Source organism: Canis lupus, chromosome 19, assembly GCF_003254725.2.
Source record: "Canis lupus dingo isolate Sandy chromosome 19, ASM325472v2, whole genome shotgun sequence".
NCBI classification, from domain to species: domain Eukaryota; kingdom Metazoa; phylum Chordata; class Mammalia; order Carnivora; family Canidae; genus Canis; species Canis lupus.
The window spans coordinates 20,054,926-20,066,772 of NC_064261.1; the positions used below are offsets into that span (position 1 = coordinate 20,054,926).

The 11,847-nt window shown below is 39.5% G+C and overlaps 1 pseudogene; it reads left to right on the forward strand.

Moving 5' to 3' along the window:
* Positions 1–8,619: 8,619 nt before the first annotated feature.
* On the forward strand, positions 8,620–9,742 carry LOC112642706 (splicing factor 45-like; annotated as a pseudogene).
* The last annotated feature ends 2,105 nt before the right edge of the window (positions 9,743–11,847 follow it).

Here is an 11,847-nt window from a genome sequence, read left to right on the forward strand (position 1 = left end):
CTCAACCACCACTGCCAAAAAGATATGTTAAAATCCTAACCCCTGATATCTAGGAATGTGATTTTCTTTGGAAATTGGGGCTTGGCCAAGGTGATCAGGCTAAGATAAAGTCATTAGGATGAGCCCTCATCCAATGAAACTGGTGTCCTAATAAGAAGGAAGTTTGGACACACACACACACACAGGGAGAATGCCAGGTGAAGGCAGAAACACACAGGAGAACACCCTGTGAAAACAGAAGCAGAGATTGGAGTTATGCCACCACAGCCAGGAACACCTGCAGCTAATATAAGCTGGAAGAGGCAAGGAGAGATCCTCCCCTAGAGGTTTCACAGGGAACACGGCCCTGCTGACATCTTGATTTTGGACTTCTAGCCTCCAGAAGTGTGAAAGAATCAGTTTCTGCTGTTTCAAGGCATCCAGTTTGTGGTACTTTGTTAAGGCCACCAGAGGAAATAAATACTGTGGTATGCATAAGCCCTATACACAAATGAGTGGTAAAAAGGGAGTGCTCAGAACTTTATAAGTGGGATCAAGATGTGAGAAAGACTTAGAATTGGGAATCAGGGAAAGTTTCCTGGAGTAAAGACATAAGATCTCTCTCTCTGTCTTTTTTTAAAGATGTATTTATTTATTCATGAGAGACAGAGAGAAGGAGGCAGAGACATAGGCAGAGGGAGAAGCAGGCTCCATGCAGGGAACCTGATGCAGACTCGGTCCCAGGACCCTGGGATCACACCCTGAGCTGAAGGCAGACGCTCAACCGCTGAGCCACCCAGGTGCCCTGAGACATAAGATCTTAGGATATGTGGGAATAGTAAGGTTTAGATGTCTGGAAATGGAGTGCAGGGAATTCTAGATGGAGGGAACTGCATTTGGATAAATGTCAGGTAGCAAAGAGGAGTAAGTAGTACAGCACAATAAGGGAAAAAGAGAAATGAAGATTGGAAGCTAGAAGGTGTGCAACCAGATGATGGGTGTGGAAGGATTGGATGCTAAGGATTTTGCTGTTAGGAAAATAAGAAAACCATTGAAGGCTTTTGAGGAGTTGAATGACAGTAGGAGGACTCTCTTTTAAGCAAAATGCCTAATAGCTTTTGTGTAGGTTAAGTTGAAAAGGGGAAAGATTTTGAGGCAAGGAGACAAGATGGTAGGCTATTACAGTATCCCAATATATCAGCGATGATGAATTTATCTAGAATAGTTGTAATGATAACTTAAAAGGATAGAAATGTGCTTGTGGTGATACCACAGAAGTGCAATGGATGTCACTGGACTACCTTGGATTTGGGAGATGAGTTACAGACAGGAGTTATATCTGTTATCTTTTGCAACCATAATTCTGTGTGACAAGAATCATAAAATCTCAGTGGAATGTAATAAAAAGAAAACATTTGCTTATGTGTTCATGGGTTGGCTAGACAGGTCAGCTACCTGAACTAGGCAGAGGGGAAGGGAGGTTGACTCAGGCATCTGCTGATCCCCCGGGCTCTCTCTTCCATCTGGGACCTTAGCTGGGACAACAGGGCTGACTCTGCCCTTCACACTGTCTCATCCTCTAGCCAACTGGTATAGGTATGTCCGAATGGGACAAAGGCAAAGAAGAAAATGCATGAGCATAAATGTGTAGAATTCTTTGAAGACAGTTTCCATCATGTTTGGTCCCACTGGCCCAAGAAAATCACGCAGTGAAACTGCCAATCAGAGTGGAAAAGGACTATGAAAGTTATAGAGCAAAGAGTATGGGTGCAGGGAGGCCATTAACTGGGTCCAATAATACAATCAGTATACTGCAAGAGTTAAATATGACTTCAAGGTTTTGTGGGAGAGGAATAATAGAATTGTTATCCCTGTAAAGTCCCAGTCTTTCTTCAAAACTCAATTCAAGCACTACTTCTTTTGTGAAATCTTATCTATAGCTCCTCCAGATTATGATCACTTCTTTTAAGTATTTCCATTATTTAACTGATCATGAATTCTACTTGGCTGGTTTTGTGTCTGCCTTTTTATACTTAGCTGCTCCTCCCTAAGGGCCCAGGCCATACTGCTCTGCAGTTTCAAGAACTAAGTTCAAATGCCAACTTCACACTCTACTAGCATCTTCTATGTGCATCTCTATCTGTAGATGTACAAGCACTGCTGACCACATATGTTGTTGTGAGAATAATTCAAAGTAATGTGTGAAAAACCTCAGAAATGTTTTTGATTATTATGATTATATGTCATTATTTTTATTTTCATGGATACATACTGTGCATGGTGCTTAATATATAAAAAATAATTTTTAATGTCTTTCCAATGACTGTGAACAGATAAAATAGATGAGACATAGTGGGTGCTACTGAACATGAAAGCCAACGGCAGGATATTGGATGGGCTGAGCACTGAGGAGGCTACTGAGAAGGGGATGGGATTAAAAGAATCAAAGAAAAACTGGCCTTGGAAAGAGGAAGGACATTTTGCCCAACTAAATACTTGTATGGTGACAGTCTTCTTTGAATAACAAGCATTTTAACTAGTCATAATTTCAATTTTGGTTCTTGGTCTTGTTTTTTGCTGTTTTAGTGTGTTTAAGACACACAGGGCACATCCGATGATGCTTTCTCTAGATCAGTGAGGATCAAGAAGAACCTACCTATCACATCCTGATAGCATGTTTTACCTTCCAAATGTAATGGGATGTGGAAAACATCTATGAAAGCCCTGGACTATTTCATAGACACACATCACTTAAAATGTAAAGAGATGATTTCAATATCTCTACATCTTTAGAGATATTAAAATATTTCACCCTCTAAGGCTCTGCACCAGGTTTCACAAAACACAACATGATCATTGCTTTGCTTGACTTCTTCAAACAGTCACTTTCTTGACTTGACAGTGGGGACACGAGTATAGTTATACCCCATGTAATCGGTCTACATTGCTTATAACAAAGTGAAAAGTTAATTGAGAGCAATATACCTAATAATGATCTCCCAGGAATAATAAAATTTAATATAGTACATGAACTGTCCAGGTGTCAGGAGCATGTATTAAGAAAGAGTATCTAAGAGGGGGAAAAATGTAGTTACCAATATGCAGAAGAGAAATGATGGGGGAGTATGGGAAGCCATATTGTATTTTCATTCACACTCACTATATTTTCATCTTCATATTTTAGAATAGGATTTTTGTCAGAGTTAAATGGAATAATGAAAGTTAGAGCTGGCTAGGAACAAAGTTTCCTTTCACTTCCCTGATGAACAGTGTTAGAGAGGCCAGGTTGGATTTGCCTGAGAGCATGAAGAGGAAAAGCCAGGTAGGATTGTGTTAGTTCACTGCTCTAAGGCCAGCAACGAGAACTCCTTCCTGCTCAGTAAGCACCTAATCAGGCAACAAAACTAAATGGATAAGATGATTGAAACTCACGTTTTCTGACTCGTAGCTCAAACATTGAGCATAGCACATTCCTTTTTGTTATGATAGAGAAATTATAAAGAATATTTAATATATCTTTTTAATCAAAAAGAAGTTGTTTTTATCTCTTACTCAGCTTTTATCTTAATAATGCTCTAGAAAAGAAACTAAAACAGAAAAATGGACAAGTGAATTCAAGGATAACTGGTGCTACAAAAGGAAAGATCATTTTAAGTGAGTCTGCCTAAAATGAAGATGAAGAATTTTATATTACATCAGGAAGAGAAATGTATTAGACTTTAGTCTTGAAAATTGAAACTGTGAATAATACAAATAAGTTGGCTTAATTTGTATCTTTAAAAATTCATGTCGTAATTCCAATTTTGCAAGAATTTTTATTTTATTTTTTTAATATTTTATTTATTTATTTATTTATTTATTTATTTATTTATTTATTTGAAAGAGAGAGGCCCAGGGAGAAGCAGGCTCCATGCAGGGAGCCTGACGTGGGACTTGATCCCGGATTTCCAGGATCACGCCCTGGGCTGAAGATGGGCGCTAAACCACTGAGCCACCAGGGCTGCCCTACAAGAATTTTTAAAACAAATAAATAACAAGTCCAGTATTCACTGATTTGTATGACAAATATATTTTTCCTATGGAAATTGTGTTGTAAGACATGCTATGCCCCAAATTGAAATTTCATGTCACAGATGCAAAGATACTCATACGTGTTTTCCAGCACCTCTTAATCTTATAGTTCTCAAGTCATTCCTTGTTGAAAGCCCATCATGTACAAAGCATGTTGTTCCTCTCCTCTGACCTAAGCCTCACGTTTCCTGGGCATGTGATGGTCAAACAATTCTCCCACGTGAGTTTGGAAAGCTTGGCTCTTTTGTGCTTTCATTTTTCAATCAAACCAAATTGTATTGCTGAATTACATAAACGTGTGATAATCTTCAAGGAAACGACTGACAAAGATGTGGCTTAACACCAATACAGGTATTACAGAAAGAGGGATATTTGATTGGCACTTAGTTACTAATACATTTTTTTTATTTTGACAATTTGTGCTTCTCAACACAATTTGATCATCCGTTTTCAGATAACAAATGGATGATATTTTTTGAGCACTTTATACAGATTAGTGGTTCCAGGGAATGTGTCCAAAATGTCATGGACATCACATTTGAATAGAATTTCCTGAGAAATACCACTTTTTGCATCATCTTAGAAGCTCCTACCTTTGGTTTACTTGCTCTTCCCCTCCTCCCTTCAACACCAGTAAGCACAACTCTCTAAAGTCTATTACCTCTCTCACACTTGACTTCTTCAGATTCACTCATCAAATTAGGTTTTTACAGGGGCTCCAGGGGGCTAGTTGGTTAAGCGTCCACCTCTTGATTTCAGCTCAGGTCATGATCTCGGGTTCCTGAGATTGAGCCCTGCATCAGGCTCCACTGCACTCAGCGTAGGTCTGCTTGTCCCTCTCCCTCTACTCCTCCCTCTTCCCACTCTCTTCCCACTCTCTCTCTCTCATACCTAAATAAAATCTTTAAAAAATATTAGTTTTTTTCATGAAAAGCCTCTACTTTTCTAGTTAAACCAGGTTTAGAGGTCATGAGAGAAAACAGGAGTTAAAGTACATGACATTTCCCCCATCATACTCTAAGAATAAAAACTTTATCAATCATCTTCAGTTCTGATTTCCCTTTCTGAAAGTTTGAAACTGATCTCACTAGCAGATATATATTCACTGAGACCATCTTAGGGGCCAGATGTAAGTTATATTCTATAGGTTTTGATAACTATATAAAATTATATATATTATATTATACCCTAAACCATAGTTTAAAAATGACAGGCTGATTTCTTAATGGTATGAATTATAAGCCTTGAAATATCTTAACTATTATTTACATGTAGCATAACTTCATTTATTATGTTGAAAAGAAGGATAGGCTGTAAGTTCGAATAAAATAACCTTTCCCCTGCCTTATATAACTTATTTAGTGGTATAATGTTCAGAGAAAAACAACAATCTTGGTTCATGATTTATTCAAACTCTGAACCATAATGCTAACAGCTAGAAATGCAAATTCTAATGATCATTCTCTATTCATTACAGGGGAAAAATATTTTCTGATCATCCTATTTTATGTGAATTCTGATAACAGTTTCATTTGTCTTTCCACATAAATTCCAATATGATTTTCTTTTTTTAAAGATGTATTTATTTATTTTAGAGAGAGAGAGAGAGAGCATATGGAATGGGGGCACAGGGAGAGCAAGTCTTGAGCAGACTCTATGCTGAGCCAGGAGCCCAACACAGGGCTCAATCTCATAACACCAAGATCACAACTGAGTCAAAATCAAGAGTCAGATGCTTAGCTGACTGCACCACCCACGTGCCCCTCAACATAATTTTCTAAAAGTGTTAAAAAATATATATACTCACTTTAAAAATGGTTGATTCTATATGTGTTCTTACACCAGCAATAATGTTTGATGAGCCTTCTTGTAATTATGAAAATATAGTCCCTTAGTTCAACTTAATTTATTGCCATCCATCAGATATTTATTGAGAACCTGCACTAAGGAAGCAATTGTAGAGATTTAAAAAATTATAAAATTAATTTGCTCCCTTAATTAGATTATAATCTGGTGGAGGAGTTAATGTTTACAGATATGAAACTATCACAGACTTAAGAGATGAATTAAAGTTGGCTTAAAATTGTGTCATACCCCCCACCCGCCCCACCACAAAGACAGCTACCTGGGTGTCCTCAACACTTTGATATCCTCTTCTCTTTAATGTTTAAATACAGTAACTTGGCTTTCTCTCACGCGCTATGAAGAACCCAGTAACCACTCCAATAGCTGAGAATAATTGCTGAAGCATTTCTTCTAGTTTTCTCTTGCTTCAGTTTTCTGATTCTAGTCTTTAATGATTTATATGTGGCATCTCACTTCTGCAGTTGCTGCCCTTGGGCTGCTCACCTTTGCCCCCAACAGGCTATAGCTCTGATTCCTTCAGTCCTTTAGAAGCCATTGACACAAGACAGAACTTTATTTAAGACTTGAAAGAGTGGAAGGTGTGGTTTACAGCACAGAATAGACATTAAAATTTAACATATATATTATTACCATTTTGAGGCATGGGTGCCTTCTCACTGTCCATGCTTCCTTAGACCTATAGACTTAGCTACATTTTCTCGGATTCTCCTGTATGTCTTCTTCTCCAGTATTTCCAAACTTCTTACTCTCTTATACACAATCTCAGATAATCCATATCTATCCTTTAACTCTGAAGAACAATTTGGCACCCCTTTTATAATACCTGCTATAGAGAAATCTCACTGCTCCCAAAGATCCTGCCAAGCAATCTCTCTTTAAAGTGAATCACCTTTCCTTATATAGAAATGCTACTTACCTAGTATGTGAAAGTGGTTGTAGTCTGTTAGTTATTACTTTGGAATAGTAGAGAATCAGTAAGAGAGAGCTCCCTGGGTTAGACCTGTCCATCAGACTTTGTGGAGAAAATAGGAATTGGGTCAGATCAAAGAGGCGCTAGCACTTGAGTAGATTGAAAAAAGGAAGATATTCCTATTCGGTAAACAAGCAAATAAGGATTGAAATATGGAACTATGCCTGACTTATGTAGGAGAGAGAGAAAGAGGAGAAGTGCTTGACGAGAATCGAGGCATGGTGAAGAGTAGAATGTGAGCTCAGGGAAAGAGTTTGGTGACTTAACAATCAATTATAGCTTAACTAGACGGCATCAAAAAAATTCAAACTTGGAACAAGAGAAAGCAAGAAGTGGAGTCTCTGTGGGATTCTTTAACAGATGTGTGACACGGTAAAGAAATATTTGGAAAAGTTTAGTTGATGTAACAGAGATGTGTTGATGGAATAAAAGCCTGGAGGCAGAGAAGTCAGTGTGATACAGCAGTAACTGTGAGGGGAGGCTGAAGACATGAGCCAGCCTGCCAATGCTGGAAGGGAAGAGGGTGGTGAGAATTGAGAAAGAATGGCAAGGATCCACCATGGTTAAGCTCAAGCCTACTGACCAGCATCACTGCCCTGACAGATTTGGTGAGAAGCTGGGACAGGAACGTGAACAGGAGAGGAGAAAGCTGTCCTCCAAACTGATGGGATTGTGCCAAAGCTATGATTCAGTGGCAATTTTCTACCCCACTTTCCTTTCAGGACTTCCCTTTGTACCTCTCAAGATTTATATACCACTATTTGCTAATATAACTACGGAAATTTTTAAAAATTATTTTTAAGTTCAATTTGCCAACAGATAGTATTAACACTCAGTGTGGAAAATTTTAAAATATGTATATATTTAATCTTTTACAATTTTTTTATTGCTTTAGATAACACAGGTAGTGAATGTGGATTGAAAAATAATTGATAAAATAATATCAAGTGATCCACCATCTAGGAAGGGGAGGTAGGTGGGCCGGGGGTGGGGGTGACTGGGTGATGGGCACTTGATGGGATGAGCACTGGGTGTTATTCTATATGTTGGCAAATTGAACACCAATAAAAAATAAATTTATACATAGAAAAAGAAGAAAGAGAAAGAAAGAAAGAAAGAAAGAAAGAAAGAAAGAGAAGAAAGAAAGAAAGAAAGAAAGAAAGAAAGAAAGAAAGAAAAAAGAAAGAAAAAGAAAGAGAAAGAAAGAAAGAAGAAAGAAAGAAAGAAAGAAAGAAAGAAAAAGAAAGAAAAAAAGAAAGAGAAAGAAAGAGAGAGAGAAAAAAGTGATCCACCATCTAGAGATACACCCTTCTGACATTAGGCTGTTGAATGCACTATATTTTTACAAATTAATATGTAATTCATTAATGTCAAGTTGGCCTTCTGTCCAGTTCATATGTTTTCTTAATTTGGACTTCTATAAAAGCTTTTTACGAGGGATCCCTGGGTGGCGCAGCGGTTTGGCGCCTGCCTTTGGCCCAGGGCGCGATCCTGGAGACCCGGGATCGAGTCCCACGTCGGGCTCCCGGTGCATGGAGCCTGCTTCTCCCTCTGCCTGTGTCTCTGCCTCTCTCTCTCTCTGTGACTATCATAAATAAATAAATTAAGAAAAAAAGAAAAAAAAAAAGGTTTTTACGAAAGACCGGTTCCGGGCGCGGGGGCAGATCGCGCCCCCGTCCCCCCCACCCCACCCCCCCCCCCACCCCCCCCCGCACGCGGCGGCCGCCTGAAGGATGCGGCTCCCAGGAGACGTTTTGATGCCTTTAGCTGATGAATACGATCCCATGTCTCCTGACGATTATGAGAAAGTAGTGAAACGCCAAAGAGAGGAACGACAGAGACAGCGGGAGCTGGAAAGACAAAGAAATAGAAGAGCGAGGAAAGAGGCGTAGAGACGGACAGGAAGCTAGTGGGTTTTCGAGGCGACCAGATCCAGCTGTGATGAGGCCGAGGATTATGAGCGGGAGAGGCGGAGAAGAAGCATGGGCGGAGCTGCCATTGCACCACCCACTTCTCTTGTAGAGAAGGACAAAGAGTTGCCCCGAGATTTCCCTTGCGAAGAGGATTCCAGACCTCACTCTCCGTCTTCCAAAGCTGCTATCCCCCCTCCAGTGTACGAGGAACAAGACAGCCCCAGATCTCCGCCTGCACCTGGCAGCTCCTTCCTTGCCAACATGGATGGCACAGGAGCACATAAAATCATGCAGAAGTACCGCTTCCGGGAAGGCCAGGGTCTTGGGAAGCACCAACAAGGGCTGAGCATAGCACTGTCCGTGGAGAAGACAGGCAAGCGAGGAGGCAAGATCATTGTGGGTGATGCCACCGAGAAAGATGCATCCAAGGAGTCAGATTCAAATCCATTAACTGAAATACTTAAGTGTCCTACCAAAGTGGTCCTCCTAAGGAGCATGGTTGATGCAGGAGAGGTAGATGAAGACTTGGAAGCAGAAACCAAGGAAGAGTGTGAACAATACGGCAAAGTTGGAAAATGTGCGATATTTGAAATTCCTGGTGCCCCTGATGATGAAACAGTACGAATATTTTTAGAGTTTGAGAGAGTTGGGTCAGCAATTAAAGCTGTTGTTGATCTTTTTTTTTTTAAGATTTTATTTATTTATTCATAGAGACACAGCTAGAGAGAGAGAGGCAGAGACACAGGCAGAGGGAGAAGCAGGCTCCATGCAGAAAGCCTGATGTGGGACTCGATCCCGGGTCTCCAGGATCACACCCTGGGCTGCAGGCGGCGCTAAACCGCTGCGCCACCTGAATGGGAGGTAATTTGGTGGACGGGTGGTAAAAGCACGTTTCTACAATTTGGTTAAGTTCAGGGTCTTGGATTTGGTGGAACAAGTCTGATTTTAAGAACTAGAGCAGGAGTCATCTCAGATGATCCTTAAATGAGTTGCAGGCTGAGCAGAGAAGGAAAAGGCATCAGCCAGCCTGTGTGGCTGCTGCGTACAGAGATTCTTGGAAGGACTTCTAAGATATATGTTGAATGATCCCTTTTTTATTTTGTGGTTTTTAAAATATAGTATAAAAATCCTTAAAAAAAAAGACAAGTTCATTAACCTTTCTTTGTTTTGTTTTCTCCATTTAAAGCAATAAAGAAAAGAACACTTGGTATTAGTATTGCCAGGGTAGAATGGTTGCAAAAAGAAAGATAATATGAAAAGCAAGTGTCTCAGAAAAAAACCTCATTAACAGGGATGGGTTTCAAGCTTTGTGATTTCAATCTTTTCAGCCCATGACATTAACCTTCTCAGAAACTTCATACTTTCAAACCACCCATGTTTATTAAGACAAGCATTGAGAAAGTACTAAAGCCAAAAAAGATATCTTGTACCCTGAATTTACACTTACTCCAGTATCCACAAAGATTTGTTTGGCAGGCACTATTTTTTTAAAGAGAGGTTTTCTTTCTGCCGTTTATGGAGCCAGGAGTGAAGAAAACATAATAAAATATGTTATTTGAAACCAAAGACAACAGAATGTTCTGAGATGTCATTTATTTTGTTTAGTAACTTTAGCTATAGAAAGCTCAACAAATCCTACAGAGAGCTGTTCTTTAGAATGGAGAACTATTTTCTATCCCTTAATGATGACATATTTCTAAAGAAGAATGACTTGCCATTATCTCCTTAGGGTTCTAAACATAGCTAGAAGTCAATTTTAAAGTCTGCTGTAAGTTGTAAAGTTTTTAACAGCATTACCTTTGTTTTTCTAGTCTCGGGTCTGACAGTAAAATATATTTATTATTTTCAAGAGTTTTATAGACCTTCACTACTTCCCGGAAAATACAATGAATAGGAAGAAAGGATGAGCTAACTTGGTAAAGTAATTTGGGGATATAGAGATGAGATATCTGGTGCATATTTGTCAACGACCAGTGTCATTTATCAATGACCTTGGGAAGGTCATTTCATCTCTTTTTATTTAGACCTTATGTTAGCATCTTTTTAATGATTCTTCTCATTTAAGCCATTACTTAGAATACTAGAAAAAAGTCAAACTAACACTGATTTTCTAAGCACAGAGTGTGTATAAGACTGTCTACACGTCCATCACACAAAGGCAAGCTGCCCAAGCATCCCACAGGATGGCTTCACTGTACACTCTTGAAGGTGGATGCCTAATGATCTAGGGGCAAAATGCAACAGCCACACACCTGTGACCTCTTCAGTTTCCAAAAATGCTTAGGAGCAATTCTAACTAAAAAAATGACTGTGGATAAATTGCCTCAAGAACAAACGATTTCACATCTTAGAAGAAGGTCAAAGCAATGCATGTGTAAGTCTGGGTGACCCTCTGTTGATATTCTCAAATTAAAGAGAACTTTCAAGGTGTTACCCTCAGCCTCCTGTGCTCCTCCCTCACTTTCCCTCTAAGAGGCTTAAGACTTCAGCACTTTGGACCATGAGGAGTTGAAGAGGGCACCACTCCTAGAATATGTTCTAGCTAGACAAGGGAAAGGAGGGAAGAGGTGAAAAAAAAAAAAAAAAAAAAAACAGTTGTAAAATTGTCATCCTGGTTCTGTGACTTCTAGTGCAACCTTATAATTTCAGTTTACTACTCTGACTTGTAACCAGATCACGTTACTAGGTGAGAAGAGGGTCCCTTGTTGTTATACATTCTGAGAGAAAACAAAATTTAGGGCACCAGAGAACAGGGAGTCTTTACTCTTGGTGTATCGTCTGGTATGCAACATATGTTTATTGAGCGCCCACCAGATGCTGAGTGCTGTGCTTGGCCCTGCTAAAGAATAGATAAAGATAGGTTAGGTCCCTTCCCCCAAGCTTACACTCGATTCAAGAGAAAAGATGAAAATACATCACTTTGATCATACCTAGCAAACAAAGTGAGGGTCAGCGGACCAGCAGCACTGGGTCACCTGAGATTTATTAGAAATGTGAATCATCAGGCTTTACCCCAGCCCTTCTGAGTCAGAAACTATATTTTACCAA